Raw genomic sequence first — 26,232 nt, 5'->3', positions numbered from 1 at the left:
AAAATGATCAAATGATTTTGGAGAGGTTGCCATATGATTTCTGTTGTCCTTTAAACTGTCTGGAGGATATCTGTGTTCCCTGGGTAATGCAGGTGTCTGTTACTACGTGTATCCGTAACCTCTTGATGTTATCTTAGTTTTAGCGTGCTCGGTCTATTTTCATTCTGGGTCCGTTTTCAGCTTGTTTGTCCCATAATCTGATCTTGCTTTGAAACTTTTCATCCCTCTGAGGGTGTGTTACTGTGTGGCACACTGCCAGAGGAGGAAAAAAAAATGGTTGAAGGTGCCAAAAGAATTTGTGCTGTACTGACTACTGTTTACATGACTTACGCCTCCACCTCATTTCAACTTTTTAATAGCAGATTTTCACTTCAACTAGAGAATATCAAAGAGGCTGAATGTCACTCAGTTATGTTGATTTTACTGGTAATGAGATAAAAGTGACTGGTAGTGTACATATATTCAATTAAATTCAATTTTATATATATAGCACCGATTACAGATCTAATTGTCTCAAGACGCTTTGCAGAACCCACATGCCTGAACCCCCAGAGCAAGCCTTAACGCGACAGTGGCAAGAAAAACACCCTTTTAACAGGGCAGAACCCAGCTCTTTATGTGGGGGACCATCTGCTGCTGGCCGGCGGGTTGAGAGAGACAGAAGTGGTAGAGAGAGAGAGGGGGAGGCATGGGAGAAGAGGAGGGTGGGGAACAAGGAACATATACCACACAGTTCAATACATGCATGATAAGGTAGATGATACAACGTACAAGCTAACATTCAAATGGATTCACAGTTCACTATTGTGGTGTACGGCTCTGATATTAGATATACTACATGTACAGCTGATAGTAAAATGCAAACAGTGTGTAGATTAGCATATCAAGTCTGTACTTGATATGCTAAAGGACGATGCAGAGTAGATTAGTGGAAATGGGCAGCTGGAAGCAGCTGGAGGAAGGTCAGCAGCAGCATCCCACAGTGGACATGATGAAGTAATTGACGCTATATAAATAAAATTGAATTGAATTGAATTGAATTGAAGACTAGGCCAGTTGATGGGACAGAAACCACAGATCAGAAGCATCCAGCTCTGGGACCAGGGACAGTCGAAGAAAGGACACGGGGAAACAAAGTGAATGCAATACAATAACGGTGTGACCTCAAACATATACACCCCTTGTCAAAAGTTCTAGGACACCGTCTCATTCAAATAAAGTAGAACCTGTTCTACAACTTTTGACAGGGGGTGTACTTCATCATATGGATGTGATCAGGGCAGGACTCTGATCATACATGTAAAGTTTGAGGCAGATTGGAGCATGTTCAGGGCATTTACATAGCATTTGAAATTTCATGGCGAAGGATCAAAATTCCAGAGGCTGCCACGGACACGCCCTTTGACTTTGGAAAAAGATTTTAATACCTTTAGATCATTAAGGCCTCCTGTATGTACTGGCCGAATTTGAGGTGAATTGGAGTTTCCCCCTAGGAGGACTTTGCTCTAGAAAAAAATGAAAAATGGGCAAAATCTGACATTCAACGCAAAATCGCTCACTTCCTGTTGGGTTTGGAATGTGTCTGTCACTGACTTTTTTGTTCAGTCTGATGTGCTGCATATGTGTACCAAATTTGGTAGATACACCCCCTGTCAAAAGTTGTAGGACAGGTTCTACTTTATTTGAATGAGAAAGTGTCCTAAAACTTTTGACAGGGGGTGTATATAAGTTTGAGGTCACTTACAAATGTTCTGATTTTGAAAGAAAAGCATTTTTTTCCCCCACTGAAGATAACATTAAATGAATCAGAAATCCAGTAAAATGACTATTCTAGCTGGAAACGGCTGATTTTTAATGGAATATCTACAGAGGAACATTTCCATCAACCATCACTCCTGTGTTCTAATGCTACATTGTGTTAGTTATTGGTGTTGAAAGGTAAACTGATGATTTGATGATTAGAAAAACCCTGTGCAGTTATGTTAGCACATGAATACAAGTGTGACTTTTCATGGCAAACATGGAATTGTCTCAGTGACACCAGACTATTGAACAGTATTGTACGTAGCACAAAATATATCCATCCTATAACAGATGTGGCAACACTTTTCATCAAGAATGCAGACTATGGACGGTATATTTAGATTAAAGCCTGGCTATAATAAATGCTTTCCCTGTACTTGAATTAAAAAAAGCTGCATTATTCTGCATCCCCTAAATTCTAATCCAACCCAACAGACTCAGTGTATTAATTTATTTCAAAGAAAAATTTATAGGAGCAGCGTCTTCCAGGAACAAATGGGCCCCTAGGATCTGAACACACAGGATGTTAACCATATGGCAGAACTTCCTAAAAAACCCGCTTCATAAAACAATATGTGAGACAGCTCTTTCCACTGCCATTATCACGGTCCACATGATCACACAAAATCATTACTGCTGATGAGCACCGACTCTGCTCTGCACACTCTCAGAGCCATCACCGAGGAACACCGCTTTGCTTGAATTTTAACCATGTCCTGTATCACTGTATTGCGTTTTTCAAAGTATTGCGTTTTTCAAAGTAAAGCCTGCTTTTATCACGACTGGCTTTGAATGGAACTCAAACCAGATGGAAGGAAATTGGAGATAAATGCAGCTGGAGTCCATGTAAAAACAGAACCTTTTGGTGCTATGAGAAGAGACAGCAGTGATGTCACTGCATGTATGATGCACGCATTTATAGCAGTATAACAGAATATGCATAGATAACAAAGGCTACACTGGTGACAGCTGCATACTTTACCATGTCTCTTATGACAGATATAATTTTTATTTCTGTTTTATAAAGGTGCAGTTTGGTGGGCTAATATGAGGTAATAAACCCCTTAACACATAATTTAACAGTGAAATACACGGTACAAAATGAGTAGTACACTGACTTTTTAAGAGTAGTTTCAACAACAGATTAAGTTAAATGCCTTACAGTGTTGTAAGTTGCATAATTAAAAGACAAGGTTTTAAGAGCACTTTGGAAAGCCCCTGCCACCATGTTTCCTTTTCATTTTCTTTGCACCCAAATAAATCTCTCCTTGTCAGCATTAAAGTCAGTAATTTGGCATTGCAGCAGAGGCAGCATTTTAGAATATTTTCATCTGCTTTTTGCTCTTCGCTGCTGCTAGTATTGTCTGTGAAATGTTTAATTTCAATATGGCTAGCTAGCTTAAATGTGCAAACATTACATGACTTAGCTAGCAGGTTAGCTAAATGTTATGGCTAACAAGGCTAAGTAAGTGTTATTAAGAAGAAGATACTGCTGTGAGATTTGACATTGCAATTTGGTGAATTGGTGATTGTAATTTGGATTTAGTTAACAGTTATCCATTTTAGGAAAGTAAAACAGTTTTGCCAGTTAGCAAGCTCATCAGTACAGGTAACAGGGATAATGTCATGCAGGCAATTTTGCTAACTTTGAGAAGGTCAATACATTGGAACTGCTACTGGAAAGGGAACAAACACAGTAAGAACAATGTTAAAGTTATTCTTTTTAATTGGTAATGAGATTTTGTCTGATATTGAGGAAATAAAGTTAGAACGGAGGAACTCTGGTTTGGTTCAGCAATAAATCACTTTACTGGTCTGGAGAAATTAGAATAATAAGTTCTGTAGTGTCTTATAAGATCCTTCGCTAATGTTGGCATCACTGAAAAAATTCCATGTGTGAAAACTCACACTTTTATTCATGTGCTAACATAATTGCACAAGGATTTTCTAATCATCAATCAGCCGATTAGCTAACACAATGTAGTATTAGAACACAGGAGTGATGGTTGCTGGAAATGTTTCTCTGTACCTCTAGTAAAAATCAGCTAGAATAGTCATTTTACCACATTAACAATGTCTAGACCGTATTTCTGATTCATTTAATGTTATCTTCATTAAAAAAATGCTTTTCTTTCAAAAATAAGGACATTTCTATGTGACCCCAAACTTTGAACTGTAGTGTATGTGCATTTACGTCAGTCTTAAAATATTGTCAAATTGGAATAGGATGGACGGAATTTTGTCATAACAATCTAATTACATGATGGACTTTTGCTCTAACAGGCCAGGGTGCACAGGTGTACAGACAAATAAATGCATGTCAAACACTTAAGAAGCCCTTTGATGCTCATGTTCCTGATAGTATCCAGAAAATATCCACAAATCATTAGTCATGCTACCATCTTTTCTTTTCTCTACCTTGCACATGCCGTTGATACAGGTTTCAAGAGACACTCATTACTACAAGATTACCAGAGCCAGATAAATCCGTCTGCTTTATGATTCCCTTGTCAACGCACCATGTCAGAATGAGCTGACAGTCTTGCGAACATTAGCTCAGGAGCCAGCGGCTCAGCATGAAGAGCATGCATCAGATGGTGATTCATGATCACATCAAAGGAAAGCATCTGTTTCAGAACCTTGGAGGACTCTGGAAAAGAGGAATTCCAGGCTTCAGACAGCAGATACACTGTCAAGCACAAAAGGTGGGCTGTCAGTGGAACCAGTGGCATCCATAACAGTTTTCATAACCCTCCTCAGACCATAGACTGTATATAAAGATGGACGTAGCATCTGGCTCCAGCATTGAAGCCAACCCGGAAGTGTCAAAAACTTGCAATATCACGCCGTCCGCTAGGGTTGGCTCCAAAAAGCTTTTGCTCCATAGACCCCAATTCATTTTTGGAAAAAATAAAATTTGATAGACTGATTTTCTACGGCTCAGGACTTTTTTCCCGTTAGTTTTCACAGTCAAAATGAGAGATCAGGTGGCCGATCTTAAAATAAATCAATACTGAATTTTAAATAAATCGTTAAAGTTGGCGGAGCCAGGGGGTGTGGCTATACTTGATAGACAGCAACAGAAGCCTCTGTGGTAAAATGTGGGCGGGATAAGAGAGTCCTCAGCCAATCCTGCCCCTAGTTGCTCTACCGGTCCAGTCTGTTTGATGACGCTTTTTACGTCACTGGCTCCAAAAAATCCAAAACGGCGACCAGGAAGTAGCAAAATCCGGGCTTCATTTTCTCGCCGTTGAAACCAACGGGTGACGTCACGGTTAGTTTACGCCTGCCTCAGACACAACTGTCTGCCCCTGCAAGCGCTAAATGTAACGCACAACAGCACCAGAAGCCAAACTGTTAAACCTGATAGCCTGGACACCATTTTCTACAGAACATGTGAGTTAAACAACATCGCTTTTGTATGTCATTATGTAGACATGAAAAAGCAGCCACATATAATTGTATATGTGTAAAACGTTTCTAAAAATATATGTTATTACAATGTCCACAAGGATTTAGCTGTTAAAGCTGGAATGCACATGCCCAGATAAACATCAGTACGCAGTCATACACTACGCTGCATGGGTGATATTTAGCAGATTGACTTGTGATAATACAGCAGTCAATACTGAAAGGACACGTTCCTGCATTTATGTATCCGGACTTTTCAGTCGTTGCCCCATGAAGCTGTTTGAGGTTTTGTCTCTTGACTGTGTCACAGACTGTCAGTTTAGTTCCTCTGGTTTCTGTCTTTGGGTGCTGAGTGTTTAAATGTTAGCAAACATTGGCTGAGACTTGATTGGATTGAATACTCCTGAAATGTGGGTGGTTTTTGGATTCTGAATGGACCAAACCTCCTTCAGGATGAGTTATTTTGATTTAATTATTCATGCCAACACCTCTTTACAACTCAATGCTTCATTAAATCTGGGCAGTTTAGAGATTTTGCTTTACACCAGAACATTTTCCACACTAAAACTCAGTGATATGAGTATTCACCGGTTAAATTAAATGACAGAAGTGTTGGCATAAAACACTTAAATCGCAGTGTTTAGGTTTTTTTTTTTTTTTTATTGCAGTGGAGCATCTCTGTGTTTTGGGGCTGCACATGTTGGCAGAAGTTGTAACTCTGGCTTCAAGGTAGCAGAGCCAAGCCAGAGGTTTAACAGATATCAGGCCTTTGTCTCACCAGTACTGGGAGAATGGACTTCGACCATATGAGAAATGCAACAGGCCTGTAATGTCTCAAAGTGAATAAGATTTCGGAAAGCCAGATTGAGAATGATACTATGAGACACAAAAGCTTCTTTTTATATTGAAAAAACTCCCATTGCACTGAGCTACAAAAAGGTCTTAATAAGTATACTACCGTTCAAAGGTTTGGGGTCACTTAGAAATGTCCTTATTTTTGAAAAAAAAGCAGTTTTTTTCAACAAAGATAACATTAAATTAGTCAGAAATACAGTCTAGACATTGTTAATGTGGTAAATGACTATTCTAGCTGGAAACGTTTAATGGAATATCTCCATAGGGGTACAGAGGAACATTTCCAGCAACCATCACTCCTGTGTTCTAATGCTACATTGTGTTAAATAATGATGTTGAAAGGCTAACTGATGATTAGAAAACCTTTGTGCAATTCTGTTTGCACATGAATGAAAATGTGAGTCTTCATTTTTTTAGTCACCATTTATTTAACCAAGTTAGTCCCACTGAGATCAGAGATCTCCTTTACAAGTGAGACCTGGCCAAGAGGGCAGCAGCACAGTGACATTAAAAACAGCCCAACCTTAAAACCTGCTCACATATAACACTTGCACACATAAGGTTTAGATTGTAATTTATTCCAAGCATTAGGAGGCAAAAACCTAAAGGCTTTCTTGCCCAGTTCAGATCATACAAAATTAAACACATATCAATGACTGAGACGTCGGGCACTTAAAGATGTCCAGTTAACTCTAGAATAGACAATGGTGAGTAAGGTGACCACATTTGAGAATGAATCTCAGTGCTCCATGGTACAAACCATCCAGCATGCTAAGATTATTAGCAGAAGCCAATTTCTGTTTCATGCAAAAAGACATGTTTTGGTAGTAAAATATGAAAAAGAGTTTCCATTTTTTTAAAACATATACTGAATGTGCTCCTTAAAAGATAAATGGCCATTAATTAAAAATCCTAGATTTTTTAAAAGTAGATACCAACTCAACTTGTTGACCATTTCTTGTTAAAATTTTTCCAGACAGTGTTGATCTTGCCGTTTTTGAAGTTGTAAAGAACATGCATTTTGTTTTGTCTGCATTTAAAACAAGTTGCAGATGACAAAGTTGTTCCTGTACTCAAATGCAAGCTTTTCATGGAAAACATGAAATTGTCTGGGTGACCCCAAACTTTTGAACTGTAGTGTATGTTGAACAGATTTAACTTAGGTGAGTTTTAGGCGTGATAAACTTCATAGAATAATAATGAATGAATTCGTAAGTAACAATAACTTGATCAAAGCTATAAGATGCACGTATTGTCTCAAGTTTAAGTTTTAAATCAGCAGATACAAGCTCTATCCAATTGTTTTGTGTTTTCTCTATCTGCAGCTCATACTTTGTTCCGCTGCATGCGTGCTGTCAAATTAGCGAGGATGTTTTCATGTGATTTGTCCATTTGCATTGTGTGTTATGTAGCTGCAGTGTGCTGAGCTCTCCAACCCACCGTACAAAACATCCTTTTCACAAAGCACATGGAGCAAACAGTGTCCACACTATAAAGAAAGTTTAATTACAATGTTGAGATACTGACTGTGTCCGATTCATGTGGGAGATGGATTAAAAATAAAAGAGCTATTTTGAGACGGGACAGATTAAAATTGGAATGTGCTTGTTTATCCTGAGATCAAAAGAGAAGGAGCGGATGAGTTACATTTCACGATGCTTTTTAAATTCACCTCACTACATTTGAGTTGACTTGTGCATCGCCCCATCTGGACATAGTTGATTTTTAAAAAGGCTGCAGGGAGGCCTGCACCACCCAGCACGGCTCATCGAGCGCTGTATGGAGGGTACAACCACTTTTACTGCTTTGACTTATACAGCAGCTTGTTCCAAACGATTTCTTAGCCAATGTACTAAACTGAGCTGAATGGATAATACTGAGCCAGTATAGACATTTCTTTATTGTTATTGGAGAAAGTAGCTCTAAATAAATTGCTCTCAAAGATATTAGAGTAAAAGGAGGAAATGGACAGAATGTAGGTCATGCCTGAAGAATCATGAAGGAGCCACAGTAAGTAGTTAATCCAAATGTGAACCATAGAATGAACTATTTATCCATCCATGCACGGGGTCATGGGATAAATCTGGACTCATCAGACCACATTACCTCCTTTCATTGCTTCAGAGTCCAATCTTTATGCTACCTAGCAAAATGAAGGATGTTTTTTTTCTGATTAGCCTCACTGATGAGTGGTTTTCTTAGAGCTACACAGCTGTTTAGTCCCAATCCCTTGAGTTTCCTTCACATTGTGCGTGTGGAAATGTCCTTACTTTCACTATTAAACATAGCCGTGAGTTCTACTGTTGATGTCCTACGATCATCTAAGAGTCTGTTTCAAACACATTTGTTCCTCAAAGATGATGGTTCTCCACTATCCTTCAGGTTTTAATAATGCATTGGATGGTTCTTAACCTGATTTTAGTAGTTTCAGAAATCTCCTTAGTTGTTTTCTTTGCTTGATGTAGGTCAATAATTTGACCCTTCCGAGACAGATTAACATCCTTTCCATGACCACAGGATATGTCTTCCCACATGGTTGTTTAAGAAATGAGAAGCTCTTCACTGCATCAGCTAGGGTTAAATAAGTTGTTGCAGCTGAAACATTCATCACTGCAGTAATTATCCAATGGAAGGTTCTTACCTATTTGCTAGTTAGTTAAATCCAAGTGCCGACTTTTTTTTGAACAGTGTATTTTAATGCACTAATCCATCCATCCATCCATTCATTAGCTACACACTGCTTAATCTTCATTAGGGTTGCAGGGGGCTGGACTCTGTCCCAGCTGATTTCAGGTGAAGGACACCCTGGACAGGTCACCAGTCTGTCACAGGGCTACATGTAGAGATAAACAATCACAATCACATTCATACCTATGGACAATTTAAAATCGTCAATTAACCTCAGCATGTTTTTGGACTGTGGGAGGAAGCCGGAGAAAACTCACACTGCACAGGGAGAACATGCAAACTCCACACAGAAAGATCCCAGGTCGGGATGCAAACTAGCTGCAAGGCGATGATGCTAACCACCGATCCACTGTGCAGCCCCTTGAACCACTTATTTTGAAGAAATGTTATGAGCCTAGATTATGTAAATCCCCACTAAATTACCTGTTCTGGACAAGACAGCTTGGCGCCACACCCTTCACCCATCACAGGTCTTCACACCGTCCCTCTGTGGACTGCTGTTTTCCTGCTACTGTTCGTGGAAGTGTCTTCAGCCCAGCCCACACCTGTTTTTGTTTTCCTCAGTTGCTTAAACCTTAGACTGTGTTTATGTCTACATTTACATTCTCCCTGGGTGTTGTTTATAGCCTTCCTATGTATCCAGTGTTTTAACGCTATATTGTCACAGAAGGCAGCCTCCCCGAGGACAGATGCCTCCTGCCAAGTCAAAACATACAGCCTTCTCATTTTTGTAAATATGTTTGCCAGTGCCATCAATTTCTCCTTACATTACCCACTCCCCACCCCCTGTTCTTTCACTTGGTACCCAAAGTTCCCCTGAATCGTGAGACAAGACGCATATATCTGCTGTTGATTAAACACAACTGACTCTTGTCTTTCCTTTAAGTGCAATTATTATGCCGAGCTAATAATAAGCTTTATTTGCATTGATAGGTCAGCTGAAATGTTGATAAGGTGTGTAGTAATAGGATATTCAGAAGAACTAGGAGCCCGAAACAGAAGCATTGATTACTAATCAGCACATCCACACTACTTTGTTGTTTTAAAGACACGTTTTTGGCTGCCCCATCCTACTTTTCCTCAAGTCTGTATGTATTATTTGTGTTTTCGAGCAGATGTACACTGATCATTAAGCATTATTACCACCTGCCTAATACTATATGGGTCCCCTTGGTATCATCAAAACAGCTCCAAGTCTTTATGTCTTGTGGCGATTGGCACTGAGATGTTGGCAGTTGATCCTTTGGGTACTGTGGGTTATCACGTGTGGACTTTGGAGATTGGGCTTTTCGCATCCTGCAGACGGGGATGCACACTGACTCAGTGGTTAGCACTTTCGCCTTGCAGCTAGAAGATCCCCAGTTCGCCTCCCGGGATCTTTCTACATGGAATTTGCATGTTCTCCCTGTGCATGTGTGGGTTTTAATCCAGGTACTCTGGCTTTCTTCCCACAGTCCAAAAACATGCTAATAGGTAACTCTAAATTGTCTGAAAATGTGATTGTTTGTCTGTGTATGCAGCCCTGCAAAAGACTGGTGACCTGTCCAGGTTATCCCTTGCCTTCACTCTAAGTCAGCTGGGATAGACTCCAGGACCCTAGTGAGTGTATAGATAATGGATGGATCCTGCAGATGCTTGATCAAATTGGGATGTGGGGAGTTCAGAGGTTTCTCAAGTTATTTCTGAGTAGTTTCTGCTGTGTTGCAGAGCACATTGTTTTAGGATGCTTGGTCTGTAGCAATGTTTAGGTACATGTTAAAGTAACATCCACATGTACGTCATGACCTAAGGTTTCCCATCAGAACATTGCTTTTCAACGAGCTGGTCCATGATATTCACTTCACCTGTCAGTAATTTTAATGTTGTGTCTGATCAGTGCAGATTTGCACAATCCAACACGTATGCTGTTGAACTCTATAATATCCTGTGAATCATAAATTCTGCACTGCAGTTCACTCTGAGTTCATGAGGTCGACTCATACATGAAACCATAATGAGTACCTGTGATTGACTTCCAGGCGCTTTTGCTCACAAACAAGTGTGGTGATGTGGTTTCAACCTTGGCACGGCTCTCTCAGGCAATCTCAAGTTCCCCCGTATCATCAGATGTGCTGCTACCCGATGCCACGATTGTATTTGTCTTGGACATTGTTCTAGCTTTGATCATAAATTGCAGTAATTACTTTGGTCCTTATCCCTCCCTCTGGAAACAATGCGTGGAACAGGAGAAGCCAGCGCATGCACAAGCACTGACACAGAGGCCTGCAGTATGTGGGAACACCGGTGAGAGGATAAGTGTACTGATTGAATGCAGCCGTCATGTTTTTCATTCACAGTGAGCTTTGCAGCACAGTGAGAGTGCAGCCACTTTGCAGTGGATCACTTACACCCAAATGTACTAATGAAACAGGGAGTTCTGCAGCTGAATCAGATCTCTGTCTGCCTTCCTCTAGCTTTTATCCTTATGTGTCTGTGAACAAATGAATAAATAATCAGATGCGACTACGGGGAACTGTTCATTATGGATTCTGCAAAACAGCAATCAGGACTAAAAACAGGCTGCGTGACTCATTTTGGTCCCTGAATAGTACAGGGGCCACACAATTAACCCCCCACTTGCCACAAGGCCGAGCAAAAATGTCTGTATGTTTTGTAGCTTCCCCTCAACAGGAAACAAACATGTTTGAATTCCAACAGCTGCGTGCATACCGTGATAACATTTTGTAATTAGGATTCCTGTCAAACTCTTCTGCAACTTCCTGGAAGATCTTGAACCTCTGTCTCTGGGAATTAAACGTCCGGCTGTGGTGGAACCTCAGTGCGGTTATCCAAAAGTATGGTGAGAGAAATTCCAAAAATTCTCTATTTATAACCATAAAACCTTTAATGATATGAGATCAAACCCTCCCAGTGGTGTTAAGCCACGTTTTCTGAGGGAAAGAGGTTTCGAGAGACTTTTAATTTACTCATCATCACTAGCTTTCCAGCATGTGCCACCAAAAATAACCTGTAAAACGGAACTAAAACTGGCTTTAATTATTTTAATAATTATGTTTTAATGACATTGTTCTGTTGAGTGTGATCTGGAACTCAAGTCGAGCCTGAACAGCTGTGGAGGAAGCAGTCAGATAAATATAATAAACTTCTTTGATCCCACAGACAACAGATGTATAATATACATAAGTGACCATAAAAACTCGAATTTTCTTTACATTAAACTACTATGTACAAATGGTAGCACTGAAAAGAAACAAGAACAAAAGGCCATGTTCCACCAGAAAGTTGTAAGTATATTTAGACAACATAGTTACTAATAGAGTAAGAAGGTAAAGATAATGCAATAAGTAATCAAATACAAAATCTGTACCAAGATGAATAGAACTGGGTGGAGGGTGTGAAGCTGTTAGGTGATATATGAGATTCTATTCTTAAAAACATCTCCCGTTGCCCTGTAATGTAGTTTATGTCAGTAATTTAGAGGAACAGAGCACACTTTGTAACACTTTGATGACAACTTGATAAAAAGTAGATATACCTGAACTGGAGAAGGACACTGTCGGCTCCATGCCTCCTAACTTCAAATAATTCCCCACCCATTTCCCATTCAGATACTTCAAAGCCACACTCTGAGACATACCCTGATCTAATGTGAAAAATATGACTAGGATTTGACCAATGCTACTTTGATTTGTGTCAGAAGTCAAGAATGGTAATCTAGGGAATGCCATACTTCCAGGAACTTAAAACCCAAATTCCAAACACATTAGTTTGAGATAAAATGTTCAATGTGTATTCAGGACCGAACAGCGCTTTTTGGAGTGTTGGAATATCTAATAAAGTGAAGTGACGCCCAAAACCACTGGCTAAGAGCAGTGCTTCAGAATAAAATGACTGCTGACAGAGTAAATCTTTGGCAGTGCCTCTGAAAGAGCTTATTTTGACCAAAAACTAAACTGAATGTGATTTAAAAATCAGCCCCAGCCACACAGTGAATTGTGCAACACTTGGGCTCGGCTGATTTCCACAACATTTCTATTTCGGAAAACATCCTCGGAGCAGAGAGAGGGAAACATGCACCCACCAACAGTATCAAATGTGTATCCTGAGGGAGATCATTACTTTATGATGTGGTATGTTCAGATGCCAACGTGCAATAATCCACCTCAGGACGGTTTGTTCACTGTCTTCTGCTAGTGAGCGCCGCTACTCAACGTAAACGCTCTTGACGTTTCCAGGACCAGAACTTAACATTGGTCACACAGATTGATTTTGTCCGTTACCACTGAAGGGGAAAAACCATGTTGTCATGTCAGTGCTGAGCATAGTTTTGATTAATACTGAATTTTAATACCATGCATTGAAACTACACTGGGATATTCACCCTTTGATTCCATCAGATCTGTTCAATATGGTTTGGTTTCTCTATTTTAAAAAGAGCATTTCATTTTTCTGAAACTAAAATCAGATTAGTAAAATTTTATGTTTTGTTTTGTTGGGTTTTTTTTTTGCTTGTATTGAATAATTTGCATTTGATACCATCACTCCAGGATACATATGAAATAAGTACTGATTTGGTGATGCAGTCATCTGTCACCAAGATTTACTTTCCATTTAGTGTCCAAAAACTCCAAAGGAAAACATCTGGCGCTTTAGCTACGAAATGCTTGAGTATATATACACCAGCTAGTTGTGAATTTGCACTACTGTACAAATGTTTGAGGTCACTTCGAAATGTTTTGGAAAAAAAAGCAGTGATTGAAGATAAGACAATATTTCAATGAAGATAACATTAAATGAATCAGAAATCCAGTCTAGACATTGTTAATGTGGTAAGATACGATAAGAGACACGTTGGCGAAGAGCAACTCTGGCAGTCAGTCATCTGCAACAGCGCCGGAAGTCAAAAAAATAAATGACTATTCTAGCTGGAAACAGCTGATTTTAATGGAATATCTCCATAGGGGTACAGAGGAACATTTCCAGCAACCATCACTCCTGTGTTCTAATGCTACATTGTGTTAGCTAATGGTGTTGAAAGGCTAATTGATGATTAGAAAACCCTCGTGCAGTTATGTTAGCACTTGAATAAAAGTACGAGTTTTCAACTGCTTTTCTTTCAAAAATATGGACATTTCTAAGAGGCCCCAAACTTTTGAACGGTAGTGTATATTCTCCGACTGTTACTGCAAACTAACTTTACAATAATTTTGTTGTACATCAAGATTACATAGTATGTAAAACTGTCATTTTTTTGACTGTTTCTAACAAATTATTTATGCTGCTTTTATTGGAGTTCTTTTCTTTACACTCAGTTTGCTCTTTAAGTCTTCAGCAACATCCAAACCTCATCCAATATTATATTACCCTGCAATAGCCTGAGGATAAGGACCTCCCATAGATGCTGTCTGTCGGTGTATATGTACTGTAAACACACATGCACAGTAACATCATACAGCGCATATACAGATATAAACTGTCTTGAATTTGTGATTCTTTCCCAGCAACAGAGATGGTTTGCTACTGCGACAAAATAATCGAAAGGCATCTTGTCTTCACTACATGTGCATTTGGCAAAAAGCAGTGGTCCCTTTATAATTTTAGAAATGCACGTGAAACCTCATATTATTTTACTTGAGTATTAAAAATGAAAAGCTGTCAAAACAAATACATAAACAAGAAACAGTCAATATATGGCACCCTTCTTGCCAAAAACACACACTCAGAAAAAAACTTAAAAGCTGTAAATGAACAGTTACTGTGTGTAATGCAATTAGCATGAGCTATTTCCATGCTTTATGCTAAGCTAAGCTAATCATCTGCTGGCTGTCGAATCATATTTGGTGGAGTGCTGATCTTTTAAATGGCACCACCCATTATCTTAACAGTGAAATGCTTTCTTTTTTGGTAAGTATATAATATTGTTTATTTATGTGATGATTTAATGAAAGAAAAACTGAGCAAACTCTGTTCTTTAAGAAGCTTAAAGTGTAATAGATGAATACAGAGAAAATCACTTTGTAATCAGTGTGCTAGGTTTGAGATGTGCAGAACAACATTGTGGTTCTCAAAGTCATGAAACTGTTGAAATGTAATCAAATTCAGAAAACTGCAATAAAGATGTCAAAATGTTGTGGTTAGAGGACGTAGGATATGCTCATGAAAACATGCTCAAGGAGCTTTCTTAAAAACTGTGTTCTTCACTTTTATTCCTATTTTTATTACTCCACCAAGAAACGCGGCAGAGTTATGTGACGATCGACGTTGGTTTGTCTGTCTGTCTGTCTGTCTGTTAGCAACATTACTCAACAACAGACAAACGGATTTGGGTGAAATTTTCAGGGAAGGTCAGAAATGACACAATGACCAAGTATTAAGATTTTGGCAGTGATGCAGCTTATAGTCTGGATCCACGGATTTGTTAAAGATTCTGTATCATTGTGAGATAGCGGCACAGCGGCACTGTAACTATGACAAGTGAACACTACATCAGCTTCCTGCTAATGATCACATGATTGTGATCCTACTACAAATTAACCACTGCGGACCATGAATTTTTAAAAAAGATTTCATCCGTCGGTAATCATACAACGACTGAGCAGCCTTGGTGGAGTACTGCACTCTCTGAGGGCTTTTCTTGTGTTACTTTTTTTCTTTCAAGTAAGGAGTCATTTTTGCTGATTAACAGTAAGATTTTGTACCTCCATGCAGCTGAGTCAAGAGACACTGTGTTTACCAGTTGTGCATCTGTTTGTCCATCCATCCCATTCTCATGTTTCATCTTTGTCTTTACCAGGGGTGTCAAACTCATTCTAGTTCAGAAGCCAATTTGATCTCAAGTGGGCTGGACCAGCAAAATCTTAACATAATAACCTAGAAATGACGACAGTTTCAAATTTTGCCCTCTGTTTCAGTACCTAAAGGGTGCTGCACCCTTTGTAGTACCCCACCTTTCATGATGTTGCTTAGCAACAAGGACAACTTAAGCTCCTCCCACAGATTTTTCCCAAAAGGCTGCTGAGATCCTTAAACCTGCCACTGTTCATCCAATTGACTTTGGTTCCTCAGGTGCCCGACACACCCACCAAGTTTAAAACAGGTCTTACATATGGTTGTCGAGATACATGAAGAACAGACACACACACACACACACACACGCACGCACGCACGCACGCACGCACGCACACGCACACACGCACGCACACACACACACACACACACACACACACACACACACACACACACACACACACACACACACACACACGCACGCATGTAAACACAAACACACACACACACACACACACACACACACACACACACACACACAGATTCCTTGATTTATAGTTGGATTATGGGCTCAAAGTGAAAACATTCAGTAAACCAAACATTACTGCTGAAAAGATAGTGATTTTCGTTGTCCAAAATGTCAACTCTTCATAAATTAAGAATAATTGCCTTGTTTTTAACTTGACAACAACAGATTTTTAAATTCAGCCAGTACATAAGAAATTTTGAAGTACAACAGTCCAGAAACTCTGCAAACCTCCAAACTGATGAGAAAACATGTTGAGTTATGATGTTCAACAACCAGCAATATCATGTTACACAAAGGAAGGGCTTTCTGCTCGGCCTGCACTCCGCTCTGATGTTGTTCCAAAAACAAATTTTTGGTGTGGACCAAAGTGTTTTTTATATTAGATCCTTTTGCATCGCCTGCATTGGCTGGTTATTGCAGTGCAATGTCTTAATCAATACAATGTTTAGGCAATTCTGCAAATCTCATTTTGTCTATATCCATCTTTCTGAACAATGGCAATGAAGTCACAGGAAATAAAATACAGTGGGTACAGAAAGTATTCAGACCCCTTGAAATGTTTCACTCTGTGTCATTGCAGCCATTTGCCAAAATCAAAAAAGTTCATTTTATTTCTCATTAATGTACACTCAGCACCCTATCTTGACAGAAAAAAACAGAAATGTAGAAATTTTTGCAAATTTATTAAAAAAAGAAAAACTGAAATATCACATGGTCATAAGTATTCAGACCCTTTGCAGCGACATTCATACAGCCATGGCCATAAGTTTGGACACAAGTATCATGACGCTTGTGAATCTTAGAAAATACCACAAAATTGTCACTTACAATACAGTACACAACTCCTGAGAACTATATTAAGTTTCATATTTAAAAAAAAACATCAAAAGAGTTTGGTGTCATTTTGTTATTCTTACCAAATTCGGTTGTGAAAGTAACTGCATTTTTTTTTGTTATTTTCTTCTAATATTATGTTTTGGGAACAAAGTTGTTCCAATTGTTGGAATTTATTGATAATATTATATCCCTTGTTGATTTGCTGACTAAACTGGTGCTGTCAAAAAATATTAGTTATGTTCTGTAATAGACATCAAAACAGACATAGTAAGTCATGCTGTGTCCAAACTTATGGCCATGGCTGTATTTAACTCACATGCTGTCCATTTCTTCTGATCCTCCTTGAGATGGTTCTGCTTCAGAGACAGAATTGTGGCAAGACACAGATCTGACCAAGGTTACAAAAGAATTTCTGCAGCACTCAAGGTTCCTCAGAGCACAGTGGCTCAATCCTCACATGGAAGAAGTTTGGGACGACCACAACTCTTCCTAGATCTGGCCGTCCAGCCAAACTGAGCAATTGTGGGAGAAGAGCCTTGGTGAGAGAGGTAAAGAAGAACCCAAAGATCACTGTGGCTGAGCTCCAGAAATGCAGTCGGGAGATAGGAGAAAGTTCCACAAAGTCAACTATCACTGCATCCCTCCACCAGTTGGGGCTTTATAGCAGAGTGGCTCAATGGAAGCCTCTCCTCAGTGCAAGACACATGAAAGCCTGCATAGAGTTTGCCAAAAAACACATGAAGGACTCCCAGACTATGAGAAGTAAGATTCTCTGGTCTGATGAGACCAAGATTGAACTTTTTGTGTTAATTCTAAGCGGTATATTTGGAGAAAAGCAGGCACTGCTCATCACCTGCCCAATACAATCCCTACAGTGAAACATGGTGGTGGGAGCATCATGTTGTGGGGGTGTTTTTCAGCTGCAGGGACAGGACGACTGGTTGCAATTGAAGGAAGGATGAATGCGGCCAAGTACAGAGATATCCTGGAGGAAAACCTCTTCCAGAGTGCTCAGGACCTCAGACTGGGCCCAAGGTTCACCTTTCAACAGGACAATGACCCTAAGCACACAGCTAAAATAACAAAGGAGTGGCTTCAGAACAACTCTGTGACCGTTCTTGACTGGCCCAGCCAGAGCCCTGACCTAAACCCAATTGAGCATCTCTGGAGAGACCTCAAAATGGCTGTCCACCAACGTTCACCATCCAACCTGACAGAACTGGAGAGGATCTGCAAGGAAGAATGGCAGAGGATCCCCAAATCCAGGTGTGAAAAACTTGTTGCATCATTCCCAAGAAGACTCATGGCTGTACTAGCTGAAAAGGGTGCTTCTACTCAGTACTGAGCACAGGGTCTGAATACTTCTGACCATGTGATATTTCAGTTTTTCTTTCATAAATTTGCAAAAATTTCTACATTTCTGTTTTTTTCTGTCAAGATGGGGTGCTGAGTGTACATTAATGAGAAATAAAATAAACTTTTTTGATTTTGGCAAATGGCTGCAATGACACAGAGAGTGAAAATTTTCAAGGGGTCTGAATACTTTCCGTACCCACTGTATATGTCTTCAAGCAGTGAAACACTCAGTTACCACATATAAATAAATTATATATGATGATATTATCAATGCCTCCTGCTGTTCTGGGTACAGTTTGTCCTATGTCAAAGTATCATATTACTGAAGGACTGCAGTGAACTGTGTTTTTCATGCTATTTATCTTATTACTGATTCTGTGTTCCATAAGTCAGTAAAGAATGCTGAAATGCTGTTTGTGCCTGAGGAAGATTCTATTAATCCAAACACTGAATGGAAATAATCAGTTCAGCACCGAAATTTTTTGGATGTGCAGGCTTTTTCCTTCCTTTGCGTGCATTTGACTCTCAAAATCAAGCAAAAAAAAAAAAAAACTTAGAAAAGCAACTTCAAATGAACTTACATTCCAAAATTTTAGCATTCAAGTTTTATCTGAATCGAACAAGATAAGGTTTTGACGTGCTACTTTTCTTCTTTTAATGCAGTTTTTTCAAACCAAAACAAACCATTTATTAGGAATAACTGTAAATCCGTGTTTAATTAACAGCAGCTCTGCCAAAGTCTAGGGAATACATTTTAAACCTCATGTGTTTAACAGATGTGTGGATGGAAGCTGAGTACTACAATCCAATCTTGGATTGAGCCCCTTCAATATTTTGGTGACATGAATGTTCTTTAAAAGGCAGATTTTAAGCCCTTTGCAAACATGAGATATGGAACATTTCTGGCTTTATTGATCTGTTGAAGTGGCAATATTCTGTCATTCAGGCATAAGTCAGATTTTTGTTAATGTAGACATCAAACAACAGAAACAGACAGAGCCACGGTACATGTTGATATTGAAACTGGAGAGTACATCAAGTGATGTGGAATGCATTATGTCAGAATTTTCTACCTACAACATTAATGTTGAGTGTTAATGTGTTCCAGGATTGCTTTTTTCCCATGTTATTGCTGTTTAGGGCTTTTCCCTCCCAAAAATAGAGGGATTGTGGTCAAATCTTTTACAGCATCCTTCCTGCACTGTTATGTTGCTCACTGTACGTAAAAATCTGTACACCGGGAGGAAGCTGGAGTGCCTAGAGAAAACCCATGCATGCACAAGGAAAACATGCAAACTCCATGCAGAAAGATCCTGGGACGCGAACTGGGGATCTTCAAGCTGTAAGGCGACAGTGCTAACCACCAAGCCCGTCCTTCATCAGTGCGTCACAGTCTTGTATATGTGACTGCATTCAGTTCTGCTGAAAGTGCTGCAGAAACCTTGCATGGTCTGACCTTGTGAAGCTGGCAACCTTTTAAGCAAAAATGCCTTGGCTCATTTAAACTTGTATGAGACTAACAGGTTCAGATGCCGTCAGAATAATGGAAAGAGTGCATGTCTCGAAGGGGGTTTAAGTTGCAGGAATTGAGTCAATCTCAGTTTTGTTGTTAACTAGTTTGTTTGATCAACACCTCCAAATCCAAGGCCATGGTTCTCTGCTGTAGACTAGCGGATTGCTCCCACCAGGTTGCTTCCCAAAGTGAAGGAGTTCAAGTATCTTGGGATCTTGTTCACGAGTAATGGGAAAGTGAAATGAGAGATGGACAGGTGGATTGGTGCGGCGGCAGCAGGAATGCAGGTTTTGTATCTGACTATCATGGTGAAGAGGGAGCTGAATCGCACAGCAAAGTTCTTGATATACCAGTCCATCTACGTTCCAACCCTCACCTGTGGTCATGAGCCCTTGGTAGTGACTGAAAAAAATGAAACTGCGGGTACAAGCGGCAAAAATGAGCTTCCTCCGTAGGCTGGCTGGGCTCAGCCGTAGAGATAGTGTGAGAAGCTCAGACATCCGGAGGTAGATCGGAGTAGAGCCGCTGGTCCTTCGCGTCAAAAGGAGCCAGTTGAGGTGGTTTGGACATCTGATTCGGATGCCTACAGGGAAACTTCCTTTGGAGGTTTTCCGACCGTGTCAGCATGGGAGAGGACCCCAGGGTTGACCCAGAACTTGCCGGAGAAATTATGTATCTCATCTGGCCTGGGAATGCCTCAGGTTCCCCTAGGAAAAGCAGCAGTGCCAGGGGGAGGGACATCTGGAATGACCTGCTTCGTCTGCTGCCTCTGCGACCCGACCTCAGATAGGCAGAAGAGAATGGATGGATGGATAGTTTGTTTGATAGTTAGTTTACTGACTGTAAACTAGTCATGCAGATTGGATTCATCTGGGCTAAACAGAAAAGCTTCTTCCAAAAGTTTAGATGCTTCAATGAATCAAATTCAAGTAATGTTACTGACCTTTCTGTAAGCACAACTCCAACACATCATCGCCACTCATAATTAGTGTGCTGGCTTTATTTGTCAGGCCTGTAATCTGCCTTCACTGGCAAGTTTTGTTCACTTAATCTAAATCTCAGTAACACAGGACAGTGTTTCAAATATAGATTTTAAGCAGTAAAAGTTAACGGTAAGTAGTTTCTAATTGTTTCTCAAACTTATTTTAGAAGCTGTGGTTATTTACACACAGTCTTGGCACATTTAGTTTAATGTAATGTAGGTGAAGGGTTTCAGTTTCACATGACCTGGAGATACAATTTTGTAAAAAAAAAATTCTGGGAAATGTTTTGAGTGTCACTTACATGTAAGAGAAGGGACATTTTGTTCCTCACTGGAATGGATCTTCTCTTTGTGCCTGACCACAGACACTTTGTTCACTTTCTCAAGGCAGAAATTCAGCCAACGTCCACGGCATCCACACGGTGACTGAGGAACAAAATATGCCCAGTATGCATCACATCTGCCCCCAACAACTCCCCGGGGAGGCAATCGGTCAGCATACCTCTCAGAAATTCCCAAACACCCTTTAGCATTCAAGTGTTGTCAAAACCACCATGACAAATGTGGTTACACACCACAATTGAGGCCAATGGAAATCTGACCAAATACTGCAGGAGACTAAAGCGCGTTCATGACATGCTCTCTGAAAATGAGAATTTGAAGTAACTTTCTTTGACTGGGCTGTGTCGCGCTCACTGCAAACCCAACCATTTCCATTTAATTTGGTTTGACTCAGTGCTTTTTACAGTCTTTTTAATGTTTTTGAGACAGTCAGTGTAAATCAGTGGTCTTTTCAAGTAGCAGACCTCCACGAAGTCAAACATCTGCTATGTAAATATGCTTGCCCCACATGACTGCGCTTCACATCACTCACTGCGTTGTGGTGTCATGTCATGCAGTCACAGAAGCTATCGAATATATTTTTAACCAGACTTACATCACGGCAGCATCACCAGTCCATGTTTGTCACGTTTGGCCAGGTCAACTATCAGGAGTTTTACACTTTATTGCTCTTCTCCGTGAGAGTGGCTAACACCTGGCATCGATTACAGCTCATACTGGACTTGCACAGATACAGAGACCCAGAGATAAACACATTGAATCACAGAGTTTGTATAGTCATAGTTGTCACAGGTTGCTGGCTCACACGTGGATCTTGTTACGCAAACTCGAATCAACAGCTCTTTTCATCTTTTATTTTGGACTTAATTTTTTCGTTAGGCCTTTCTGTTAGTGACACATAGTTTGAAACCAGTGGCTTGCTGGAAGCAACAAGTGCTTTGGCTTTGGCTTTCACAAGTGAAAATAGGAACCTTGTTACACACAGTTAACTTATAGTTTGTAAGAAACCTAAAGGAATATTCTGGTGTTTTTCAACCGAGGTCTTCATATTTCCTCAAGAGGTCCCAAATGTATCCACACATCCAACCAAAAACATTGAAGGTGCAAAACAAAACATTTACCTACAGGTCAGATTAAGGGCTTCATACTTTCATGTTGTAAATAAGTAATTTAACCCTATTAACCTAAAAGGTGTCTTGTTCTCAGAGCCAGAAACAATAAAAAACAGAAGGTATCCAATCATCAGATTTTCAGATTTGTAGAAATACAGCATTTGTTGATTTATTAGTTATTGATGATCAAAAATCACGGCAACATAGAATGTGGCCATTTAATATAGATGGACCCACAAACAAAATGTGTTATGAATGTGTACATCAGGTACAGATACTGAATCCCATGACCTAAATATGTAGCGGGTGGCATTAATCGATGGGACTTGGAAACATTCCCACAATTTAATCAATTGTTCCTTGTATCATTTCTGATGGATAAGTCCCAAAAAGTCCGCAGCGGTGGATTTGTAGTAGGATCACAATCATGTGATCATCAGCAGGCAGCTGACGTAGTGTTCACTTGCTGTCATGATTACAGTGATGCCATGATGCTATTTTACAATGATACAGTCTTTATCAAATCCGTGGATCCAGACTATAAGCTCAATCACTGCCAAAATCTAATCACTTGGTCCTTGTGTTATTTCTGACCTTTGAAAAATCCATCCAGATCTGTTAATCTGTTTTTGAGTAATGTTGCTAACAGACAGACAGACAGACAGACAGACAAATAGACAGACAAATCTATGCCGATCGTCACATAACTCTGCCACGATCCTTGGTTGAATAATAAATTGTTTGCTCCAATCAGATTGTGCAAAAAAGAAAAAAATGTAACTGTTCAGCAGTGTCACGTGACAACAATTCTGAGAGTTTCTGGCTGAACTGCAGGCTGTATTTACACTGTGCAGAGAAGAGAAAATATGGAAACTTCATTTCTTTCAGTATTGTTATCAGTGGGAAATTGTCAGACAGTTTTGAGTTCTTCCTGTTTTTAGCCATAGTGTTTCCATAGATGTGCAGGACTTCATATTACAGGGAAAAAGAAGCCTCCAGTGGTAAAAATCTGACAGCATCAGAAAATGCCCAGAAACTGCTTGGGGTTCATAGGGTTAATTCTATTTTAGGGGACCTTTAAAGGCCTTTTAAGGCCCCTTGAAAGGCAGCATTTCCATCAAAAAGGTCCTCCTCAGGCAAGCATCACACATCACACATACGCCTTTTGGTCCGCTTAAAGCGGACTGGAGTCTGCAACACCAGCAAGTACGGTTCGTTTGGGCTGGTGTGAAAGCAGACCAGATGTTTTTGGTGCGGACTAAAGAACCGGACCGAGACCACCTCCGCTTCTATGTGAACTCCAGTTCGGTTCGCTCCTGGTGAGAACACAAACCTGTCTCCATTCGGACCGGCTTGACTGGCTTCCGTAGCCAAAAACGACTGTGTAATGTTCTCGTACCGAATGCGAGCTTCATGCTGGAACGACAGCATTATTTGTGCTTGCTGCATAAAGCAATGATACGAATATATGACAACAAGAACGAACACGAGAGCATAGTTCGTTGTTTACAAATGAACCTCGATCCATGGAATGTTTTCTTCCGGGATTTTTCCCTCTTCACATGCTGCGCCAATCAGCGTTCACCTACGTCATCTAAAACACCTTATTTTTCTGAACAGCGCTGCCAAACGACTGGGGGGAGATATAACATTCATCGTAGTTGGTTCAACTGCGAAAACACTGGTGTGAATGCGAACCGAACCAGTTGAAATTAGCAACATTGTAACAACTTTTGGGTCCAAACGAACCACTCTAATGGACTAACAGGTGTGAAAGCACCCACACAGAGCACAAGGCATTTGGAGGTCTTTTTCTGACCTCTTGTAATTATAGCCATCCTGGCAATGGGTCTTGCTAAACCCTAAAACTTGAAAATTTACATTGTCTTGTTGCAGTCTGTCAAATATCAGTATGGAAAAGAACATGAGCCTCCTGGTTGCAAATTTAATGAATGTGTATATTAAATACACTTGTTTCTGAGTTAGATAAATTGTAAATATGATCGGTAGCCATTTCCTTTGAACAATGCCATAATTTTCCAAACCCATCTCTTGGACATTATTTAAATGTAAGCTAATGTGGTTTCCCGATTGTTTACTTTAATATTTCTGTCATAGCTAAGAGCAGAAATATTGCAAATAATTTAGAATAAATAAGAGTTTCACTGGAAAACAAACTTGTTGAACATTTCTACAGATACACGAAACTAATTTTCTGTCATAAATAAGCAACATTTTAAACACATTGTAGGAGGAATGTTGATTTTTTTTTTATTTTGTTTTATTTCTTTTTAACCTAAAACAGCTAAGGTCAGAGAGTACAGTAGCTAAGTCCAAATGGGGAGAGACAAACAACAGAGTCTGAGGCAGAAAGCCAACAATGCACAGCAAGAAAACCCACAAGACAACATAACCGAAAACACTGGTGGTGTTCTTGTTCTCTCTGCTGCTGAACTACGAGGAAAACTTTGCTGCACAAAGTAAGACTTGAATATTTTGCAGAAGCAGCTGTGGCTGGTCCTCACATTTCCCACCGGGGGACCTACAAAGAAGACAATAATACCAAATGGATGACAAGTGTAAACCCTTTACAACACACAGAATAATGTCAGAATCACATAAGAGCAGCTTCCATCATTTAAGAAAGCCTGTAATTTTTATTTATACCAGCAGCTGAGGTTATGTTTGTCTTTGAACACTGTTTTCTCAAGGATGAACGATCTGAAGCTTGTGGTTGATGCTGCACAATTAGGGAAATATTTTAAGCTATCCGCCATGAACACAGCGTCTCCTTCTGTTACTCATCTGAAACCCAGTTGTTGGGGAATGGGCAAAGGAAAAGAAGCAACTCGCCTGAGATGTACTGTAAACAGAAGCATTGGTCAGTCTAGCACAAAGGAAGCAGTGATTGCATATTGTAGGTGGAGACGGTGCCCCTTGCCACATGGTCATAAGTCGTCATTTCTGAGCAATGAGCTCATACGCTGCAAAGATAAGCCCTCAGCTAATTTAATGTGTGTCTCAGAAACAAGACTGATGTCCCTAAAAGCTCTTGTAGAGCTCAGTGTGCAGCGATTCTCAGAGGACCTCAAAGATTTTTTCTCAAAAGGTATTTAAAAGGTGCCAAGTTTATCACTGTCGGTGCATGCGAGCTGCTTTAGTTGAACACTGCTGTAGAGAAATTGAAAACACACCTCATGAATTCACTTGATCTTTGCTCTGTCTTTTTTTTTTTTGTCGGAATAAGACAAAACAACCAGGTCAAAGTTAACACCTTCATACATCTGGTCCTATCACATCAAACCACTAAAAACACCAAGGACCAGGGCGGATAACAGTAATAAAAAACACACTTTTTTTCAGTTGTTCTGTGATATATTGATGTTAGATCCATTCGCAGCTTAGAAGGCGTCCAGAGGTTGTACAGAGGGTTAAGCTCTGTGTCTCTGGGATATTGTTGTTGCTAGAAGGATGAAAGGTTGTGACAATGTGAGGGGCCCACTGCTGAAGAAAAATTCCAGTTGGATTATTTTATTTGGAGAAGTGGGTGTCCGGAGAGATAATAGTCCTCTGGGGGGCTCATAACTCACAGCTACGCCACTGCACACGTACTGCTGCACTCACCAAGAAGAGAAACTAAAACAACACCGATTTGTCTCTTCCTCATTTACCTGTCCTGTTTTGTCACATTCAGAATTGAAACAGTCAAGTTGAGCATGCTTTTCACTTTCCTCTCTTGAAATTAGTTTTTGACATTTGGAGGAGAACAGCGTCGGGCTGCCTAACCATCTCTCCTGTCAAAAAAATAAAAATTAAAAAGAAGAAGTGAAAAATGAAGCAGTGTTAAAATCTGCAGTTCCTCCGCTGGTCCCATGAGGCTGACAATCAGCTCAATCTGTATCGATCCTAATGTTAAAATGGCCAGCTTTACAGAATAAATAAGCATGTTCACTCCGCCTCCTTTGCGGAATAACAACTAGTGTGATCTCATTTGCCTAAATCCTACTTATTTTAAATG

At 39.9% G+C, this 26,232-nt stretch overlaps 1 protein-coding gene across 1 annotated transcript in view; it reads right to left on the bottom strand.

The window, feature by feature from the left end:
- The window catches only part of gstcd (glutathione S-transferase, C-terminal domain containing), a 457,968-nt gene that overhangs the window by 53,609 nt on the left and 378,127 nt on the right, over window positions 1-26,232 (bottom strand). The window lies entirely within an intron of this gene.

The sequence above is a fragment of the Acanthochromis polyacanthus genome, chromosome 3, assembly GCF_021347895.1.
Source record: "Acanthochromis polyacanthus isolate Apoly-LR-REF ecotype Palm Island chromosome 3, KAUST_Apoly_ChrSc, whole genome shotgun sequence".
Taxonomy (NCBI): domain Eukaryota; kingdom Metazoa; phylum Chordata; class Actinopteri; family Pomacentridae; genus Acanthochromis; species Acanthochromis polyacanthus.
Note: the sequence above shows the minus strand (reverse complement) of the source record. Positions and strands in the feature narration are given on the sequence as shown.